Below are 9,422 nucleotides of genomic sequence, written 5' to 3' on the forward strand. Positions count from 1 at the left end.
TCCCGCCAAGCGCAGTTCAGGCGGCTGCCACCAGGCACCGCCACTGCTTTTGCTGCGGCATACGACTCCTCGACAGAGCACGTCTCTCCGTCGTTGTAAGGTCCCCCTATTCCTTTATTTAGCGAACGCGTCAAACACTCTAACTCTACAATCATTTCAAAAGCGCTTCATTAACCCTACCCCCTCCCCCACCTCTTAACTAAAAACCTCCAGCGCCGTCATTGAGGCACCCGAGCGAACCGGCGGACAACGCGCTCGGCGGGTCACTTTAAAGAGGCGGGCAGTTTTAAAGCAATGAAAAAGCAGCCGCAATTGGCTAAACACGTGCGAGCAGTCGTTCCGCAATTTCAGGTCAGGTTCGTCTTACCGGTTGCACTGCAATTGCAGCTAGCCACAGGCGAAAAGCGGACGCCGTTGAACAACACGGCTCTCATGTAGTGTACGCTCTTGGACAATGTTTTTCTAGAAATTTGTGTTTCTGCAAAAAAACACCAGTCTGTGACACTTCTTTTTGGCAACTTTTTTAATTGCTTGCAGTACTATAGAACACTTTTGTCTCATTCAATGGAGAACGTAAACGGTGGACATTACGCGGCGCAACACATCGCCATCGTATACTGTTAGCTAAAAAAAAAAAAAAAAAAAAAAATTAGAGTTATAACTGACTGATTGACTACTCACTTAAGAGCACATGTTGAAATCACGTAATTGGATCATGTGAGGGCTGTAGGCACGTAGATTTGATTGCAATCACGGGGCTAGCGGTGCACCACTTCCTAGATAACCATCCCCGAAAGACAAGATTATATTGTAGATACACCCATTGAGACGAACTCGAAGACACCGAGAAAACCTGTTTGTCTCACCAGAAGTTCATCTTAAAAGAAGTCATCAAAGAGTTTGATGACTTCTCATTTGTTCTGATTGATATTTATTCTCATTTAATCGAATTTCTAGAAGACAACTCTTCCTTCACTAACTGCCAGTATGGTTTCAGGAAAATGTTTTCCTGTGAAACGCAGCTATTATCTTTTACCAGTGATCTCTTAATACATAATGACATCGGCTCTGACATTGATTGCTCATTCTTGGATTTCGTCAAAGCTTTTGATTGGGTGGCGCATGACTTACTGACATGCGCCACCGAATCAGATTAAGGTATTCCACTGGATTAAAGACTTTCTTTCTGACCGCACCCAGTTTGTCACTGCTAACAACTGTTCTTCTGCACTTTCTATTGTCTCATTCGGCGTTCCACAATGATCTGTGTTGGAACCCTTGCTCTGTCTCATTTATATTAACGACCTCCCTGAATGTATCACGTTTTCATCGATAATGTTTTTGCCTACGATTGCGTCCACTATAAAAAACTAGCCAAACCCCCTGATCAGCAGAAAATTCAAGAAAATCTTAGCCATTTGTCCTCATGGTGCTATAAATGGATGATGCGGCTAAACATCAAGAAGTGCAAAACCACGCGAATATCTCGACGGGGCCACAGTATTAGCAGCGCGTATTTTCTTGACGGTAACCTACCAGATCTCGTGACCGTTTACAAGTAGCTCGGGGTGCACATCAGTAGCAATTTTTCTTGGCGCATACATGTTGAGTATGTTACTATAACAACGCAAGCCGCATGTTGGGTGACTTGCACCGTAACTTTTCCTGATCACCTTCGTCAATAAAACTACATCTATATAAAAAGCTTGTCCGCCTCTAAATTAGATTACGCATGATCTATAAAAACACTACACTTTCAGCGACTATTGAATGCGTCCAGAATCGTGCAGCTCCTTTCATTTTATTGAATTACTCTCTGCATGCCAGCGTATCATCAATGAAAGCCGTACCTTTGTGCTTAGGTAAAGCTTGCCTTACCTGAACTATCTTTGCGGCGTAAATGCTTTCGCCTTTCAATGTTCCACAATATCTATAATTATAATCAGATTCTAAAAGACGATCTTTTTTCCACTCCCGTCTACGTATCATCGTGATCAGACCATAACTACAAAGTTGGTGTGCCATCCTGCCGGACTAATATCTACAGCGAATCTTTCATTCCGAAGACTACCAAAGAATGGAACCGCATGCCCGCTTCCATAGCCACGATCACCGACAGCTTAAGACTGCCATTCATGTGAAGCCTTTCGGTAATATGTTTTTTTTTTCTTTCTTTAATTTAAAACTGTATTTTTTTTCCCTGTGCAAACATTTGTTATTTACCACTCCTTCCTGTAATGTCCTCGTGCCTTGGAAGTAACCGGTTTTAGGTGCATCCAAGCATCAAGATCGAAAGCCACAACTTTTGAAAAGAAAAGAAAGGAAAAGGATCATTTGTGGCAACTGAATGATTTAAACAACTGAATTATATGTACTTCTGTAAGGGGAACTCAGTCATTTTGGTTCCTGACTCTTTGTAACTATGTGTGGCATCTCGAGATTTACATTTCACCTAGCTTGCTAAAATATTATTCAGGCCGCTCATGTTGAAACAACGTGCCAAAGTATTCGAGGCATTATCAGATATGCATGAAGTGTAAACACAGTTTGTCTTCAATAATAATAATAATAATAATAATAATAATAATAATAATAATAATAATAATAATAATAATAATAATAATAATAATAATAATAATAATAATAATAATAATAATTTCATTTCCCATCACATGAACATGATGGCGGAAGCAGGCATTAAAAGCCGCCGAACAAATCAGCAGCTTAACAAAGCCGCGACCTCCCGCTTTGGCGATGAACAGTGGGACACTCGCTCATCATTTTCATAAAAAATGAAAAAAAAAGATCAAGGCAATAAATGAAATTACACAGAAAAGAATGTGAATGCTAAATACATAGACTTCTCTTTAAAACAATAATTTGGTGTGTTCTACATACAACAAAAAAGAAAGAAACGTGGTAGATATGGCATACATAGTGCCGTAGAAAGAGAGCACGATATATATATATATAATTAACATGTACATAACTTCACAAAAGCATATAAACTGTTATTCAGTCACAAAATAAAACTGAGCGAGTAATTCCTTAACTGAAGGGCCACTTGGAACAAAAACATTTCTGTGTAGATCATTCAGTAAACGCAGCCATTTTTTTTTCTAAGGTTTGTAATACGTATGATGTTCTCAATGTCTTACAATCCCCAACTCGCCGCTTGTGGCGCCTCGTCAGCTGTCCTCGCCATCGTTTTAAGCCTGCACTCGAAGGAACCTCGAGGGCCTTCTCAATTAATTTTTCGACAAATTTAATCTTTAATTATTGTTCCTGTATTATCTTCGACTACGTTTGCTTCTTTAACTTGTACCCGAAGCGCACGCCATATACACGAGCACATACGCATTCCGCCCCCGTCGAAATGCTGTCGGGAGCCGAACCCGCAACCTCGTACTCAGCAGCAGGATGCCATTGACTGTGGCGGAGGTGTTTTTTACGCACAAGAGAGCAGCGAAAACAAACTTCCGAATAGCCAACGCCACACAAATGAATTGGCCGGCTGCGGCGCCCAAGTTCACGCACCAGGCGACGCCTGCGGTTCAAATGAAGTTCTTATATCCGCCGCCATCCTCTCGGGTGGCGCTGTCTAACCGTCCCAGGCCCAATCTTGTACTCACACACATTAGACACCCAAGAAAGTGGTCAGCTGCCGTGGTAGCTTAATAAATCACCGCTCGCGCGTAATGCGACAGATGTGAGTTCCGCTCTAACCTGCGGCAGCTTGTCTTTTCGATCACTTTCATTTCTCTTTTGCTTACTGTTTCTACATTTAAACTAAGCATAAACAATTTCCAATATGCCTTCATTGGCTTTATTCTCCGTTTGTTTCATATGGTTATACCTTTATTTGCGCGAGCGCATGTAGACACTGCCCCATTCCCGGCTGCGTAGCACTATGACGCTACGTGAAATTTAACTCTCTTGATTTGCTCTGCGTTGCTTTGTTTTGGTTTTCCCCGACTTGGCGTCGCTATGCATTCGACACGTGTCCAGGCACTTCATCTTCACGGGTGAACTCTGCCCCCTGTTCAACTTAATCGAAGCTGCTCATTCGTATAGCTAATCTACGATGCTTTCAACGGGCGCAGCCGTGATACCTCTGAGTCACCTCAAAGAAGTGAGGCAGTTGAGACTATAATACCACCGTAAAGTTTATCTTTCCTCCTTGTTCTTAAGCAGCCATTCAAGGAAGCTCGCATTTCTTTTTCTTTTTTTTTCTGCACTCGCCGACTATATATGCTCTGTGGGAGCGGCATAACGCCCAACAGGCACAGTTCTCGCAGCGAGAAAATGTTTTTGTTGACGTGCGCGGCAACCGACCGCTTTCGCACGCTCGCAACCAACTCAGGAAACGGACAGCAAGAGCGCCAAAGGGAAGCGGGAGTGAATCAGAGAGTGGAATGAGCATCTTTGGAAGGTGCAGAAAGTTTCCCTCAGTCCGGTAATCGGTAGGCGCGCAGACGCATCTAAAATCGAGATTAAGTCCGGCGCTCGCGCGCGCTGAATAACCAATCACTCCCGAATGTGAACGGAAACTCGGGCGCACCGTATAGGTATTATACAAGGTACACGTGCTTCAGAAAATGCGTTCGAACTTCCTTAAAAAAATGGAGAAGATGCGACAATAGAAGCGATTTCCTTGAGATTTCTTTTTGCCACAGAGACACTCATTGTAAAGGTACTCGTGGCAGTAATTAGAGAGCTAAAAACTATGCAGATCCAAACGCACGTGGTGGAATCTGCGTGAAGCAAAGCGTTCGCGACAGCCGGTAATTAAATGCCAGAGAACTAAATGCGATGCCTACAACTGTCTGCATTTTGATCATTTGCAACGTGTAATCGTGCAATGTTTATGTTTAGGCACCACGCAGGTTGCAACTATATAGTTTCTTTGAAAAATTCAATTAAGTGCCGCCGTTTTACGTGCCAAAACCACGATGTGATTATGAGGCACGCCGTAGTTGGGGACTCCGGATTGATTTTGACCACCTGGGGGTCTTTAACGTGCACGCAATGCACGGTACACGGGGCGTTTTAGGATTTCGCCCTCATCGAAATGTGGCCGCCGTGGCCGAGATTCGATCCCGCGCACACGGGCTTGGCAGCGCAACGCCGAAGCTACTACACCACCACGGCGGGTTGGAATTTCTTGCAATGTATATGCTTACGGCCTACATCGTTCACAGGCTATGCCGAAATGTGAACAGCGGTTCATGCGATTGGACACTGTGGGACGTCGACGCAGTGATCTCACGAGGACGAAGGCGTTGCTTGACGTTTGTCGAGGAAACTTAAATGGTGAGGAGAGGGTGCGCGCAGGGAGTTGTTCGAATCGAAAGTTGTAATGTTTAATCATAGCCTCCGATATAGGAGGTTATGGTTGAATATTCTTCGACCGCTTCACCCCATGCAACGTCTGTGGCCGAATGGAAACTGGCGCGTTCGCGCGTGCTTTCTCGCACACGCGTTCCTTGCCCGCGCACGTATTCTGGAGCACACATGTTACGTGATATGGCGTATGCGCGCAAATCGGCCTGAAATAGCTACTTCGCGTTGGCCCGAGAGAAGCACGCGTGCCATTGTGACCTAATGATTCGAGCATCGGGCTCTTGCATGTGCTGGGAGAACAAGGTTCGATCCCCGCCTTCATCAGGCAGGAAATTCTTGTATGAGCTTTTCTGCAAGACAGCATTAACCACGGTCCGCAAAGTGCCGGTGGGATTCGCTAAGAAAGCTTAGCTTTAATATGAAAATAAAGCTAATTAATTCCTAACCGAAATCGTCAGATGATTGCTCCTAATGCAACATTTGAAGCACATCATCCGAGGAGTTCCATTACCTGCGGTTCCAGACATGAGAAACACTAAGGCTGCTATCTTCTGCAATGTGAATAAATTCCGGCCAATTTTACCCAGAAAACATAAACTGAACTGCCGAAGAGCGCAACTGTTACGCCCTTAGCCGACAGCAATTTGTACGAGCTCCTGACAATGGCAAAAAATACTAAAAAGGAATCGTTACAAAAATACGGCTTCTGGTTTTAAAAAGAAAATCAATTGGCAAGGAAGGACGAGTATTATATGGAGAAAGAGCGGAAGTATTTGCGGCGACGTCGACGCACACTATACGTAACGGCAACCAGGTAAATTATCGGCGCGGTTCAAATGTTATTATTGTCTTCCACGTAGCTGCACGAAAACAGGAATGTCGCTTTTTACGAAGGGTATACGTGGAATGCCAGAAAGTGCAATTCCCGCTCTGATCCCCCCTCATATCTGCGAATCGCTTTTACGGGGACTTTATACGCCAGCTTAAATGAGAAAACCTGATCGAACAGCGTATAAGAAACGTATCTCTCTCTCTTGTTGTCCTCCCGCGGGTTCGCTTTCATGGCGTGCTGGAAAAATTAGCAAGACTGGAGAATGAGAAAATAATCTCGCAGGGCTGGAAGAAGGAAAGCTATAGCGGGTGTGCTGCCATTCACCTTTGGCGGCGAAAAACCGTAAAGAGATACGAATTAGACGGGCTAATAAGCGTACTAATTTGGCTGCCTGAACTAATGGCAGAAATTACTTCCGTCACGGCGGTGAACTGCAGTCCCCCGCTGCAGTTCTGCGAGTTCTATGGAAAGCATGCACGCCGGCCACGCGGTGTAAATAATTAGCTTAATGAAGAGCTCCGCTTCAGCAGGCAGAACAAAGGGCGCATGGCGCCAGAAAAAGGAGAACTTTGTCGAATTAGTGAATTAAGGTTTGCTGCCACATTAATGAGCGCTCTGTGAGCCTTCGGGAACCTCTTCAACAGCTAACGTTCTAAATAATTGAGCAGTCTTTCTACCCTGTCAGGAAGTCATCCGGTTCTTTTTTTTAATTATCGCACTCGCCTATAACTATACTTGCTGGAATTTAATAACCCATCATGTTCATTCGTGTGAGGTGACGCGCTGGCAGCCCGACAATTATTATCATAATTATCATCATAACGGATTGAGAGAAGATCGCGACGTTGCCCTCTGTATGTTGTGTCGCTGCGTAAACGTCCTTACAGCTAAAGTTTCTTGAGAATTAAAAGAAGTTGTTAAGTTATTATCAAACTCTAGAAAGCTTATCAGGATTAATTCGCCCGCAATTACGCCATATAAGGAACGATAAACTATGAAAGCTGCCAATATTCTGCAACCTCTAGCTTAGCTAGCAAGCAATCGTTCAAAGTTTTTCACATGACACACAAATAACGCACGCGCAGCTGTATTGTTTACAAATGCCCGGAAGTGGGGTCTAATGTGCTTTTGTTAGCGTTGTACGTACGTCAAGCGATAAAATTTATTCACGTGTTGAAGACCGTTGTCATATCAGCCAATGCGGCTTGTTCCAGCGGCGTATTTTTAAATGTCGAAAGATAGCAGGCTTGTCAGGACGATAAGAAAGACAGATCGCGCATAAAATTGATTTTACTCCGAATATTAGTACAAACTGTAATTGTTTGTCATATTCAGCCATAACGCAAAATTACTGAACGAATTGATGCAGACAGGATTGTCGCAAAATATTGTACGAGAAGCGCAGTGACTTTGACAACCATGGTAAATCAAAATTTTACGAACTCAAGAGAGTTGTGAGAGCGGCCTTTGAGTACTGGCACGTTGTATGACTCCCGCACACCAGGACTAATATGTCGTAACTGGAAACCATTCAAGGAAAAGCCATTAGGTTTATTCATAAAAAATATAGACGCAGTAATTCACCTATCCTGGTCACCTAACACACTCAGGACTTGCAGCATTGGCACTTCGAGGAAAACAAGCTTGCCTAAAATTCCTACACCAAATAGGAACTACACCGCACAGGATTGAAAATACTGCATAGCAGACTGTAAAATTAATGCATCAGCATAAACTTCGTTCTTGAGATTCAGCATGGAACGCCATAGATACTCGTATGCATTGAATGAGTTTTCATACATCAAAATACCTCAAAGGTTTCCTTCTTCTCTTGTGTAGTTCGAGATTGGAACCATCGATCTGGTTGCTGCAATAACTGACGCAGTGTCGCACCCTTCGCTAGTTACCTTATTAGAAGGTGTAATGACTCGTTAGACAACCATAGTTGGTCATCTATATTGAGCCCGATTTTCACTTGGTGGGAATAGGCAAATTTATTTTATTTTGTTTTGCTATACTATATACTTATTTTGCTCAACACTGTTCAATTCGGTGCAAAAAAAAATGTATTGATATTGCCTGCAGCGCCGCAGAGACGTAGGCACGCAGGAGAAAAGCACACAGGACTCGAAAAGCACGCAAAATTATTATTGTGCAGATTTATGTAAACCGAGCCTGAAGCTTGCCGGACATGTTATTAATACGTCATTTTTGGCATTTGTATGTTCAGTGTATGGGACACGGCTATCTTTCAACATATTTGTGTAGTGGTGGTGGTGGTGGTGTTGAAGCAGGTGAGGTTAGCCTGGCATACTTAGCCGGCAATTGTTCCGTTTGATCCTTCCTCCTATGAGTTCAGATCAGGGGTGTGTCACCAAGTGTCGACGAGCTCCGTGTCTCTCAGGAAGGCTATCAGCGATCGTTGCGCTCTCTTCTTCATTGATTCGGGCCCTCTGGGGAAAACGACGTCTTCAAAGGTCCTGTGCGTAAGACCGCTCTTTTGCAGGCTGTCGACCGTCACTTTTCTTTCTGTGTCAAACTGCGGACATAGCTAAATTTTATTTATTTATTTATTTATTTATTTATTTATTTATTTATTTATTTATTTATTTATTTATTTATTTATTTATTTATTTATTTATTTATTTATTTATTTATTTATTTATTTTGTCATACTGCCGACCCTCTGTTGAGGGTCGTTACAGGGAGGGTACACGAATAAGGTTCTCAACACAAACACACATACAGTGGTCAACTAACAAATGAGAGCATATTAATCGAAATGACTATCAATGAAAGCTTGAAAATTGCATATATCATTTTTCTGCACAGCTTCTTCTGGTAAGTTGTTGCATAAGCTTATGGCGTCAGGTGAAAAAGAAAAACTTATTGGTTGCACCAGGAGGGAGTTAGTTGTTCTATAGGAACCCTTTAATTAAACTGGGGATTTATGTATGTTTCTTTCTTTTTTTTTTCTTTTTTTTTCCGCCGTGGTTGCTCAGTGGCTATGGTGTTGGGCTGCTGAGCACGAGGTCGCGGGATCGAATCCCGGCCACGGCGGCCGCATTTCGATGGGCGCGAAATGCGAAAACACCCGTGTACTTAGATTTAGGTGCACGTTAAAGAACCCCAGGTGGTCCAAATTTCCGGAGTCCCCCACTACGGTGTGCCTCATAATCAGAACTGGTTTTGGCACGTAAAATCCCATAATTTAATTTTTTTCTTTATTTTTACTTTCTCATGCATT

This window comes from Dermacentor silvarum, chromosome 1, assembly GCF_013339745.2.
Source record: "Dermacentor silvarum isolate Dsil-2018 chromosome 1, BIME_Dsil_1.4, whole genome shotgun sequence".
In the NCBI taxonomy this organism is placed as follows: domain Eukaryota; kingdom Metazoa; phylum Arthropoda; class Arachnida; order Ixodida; family Ixodidae; genus Dermacentor; species Dermacentor silvarum.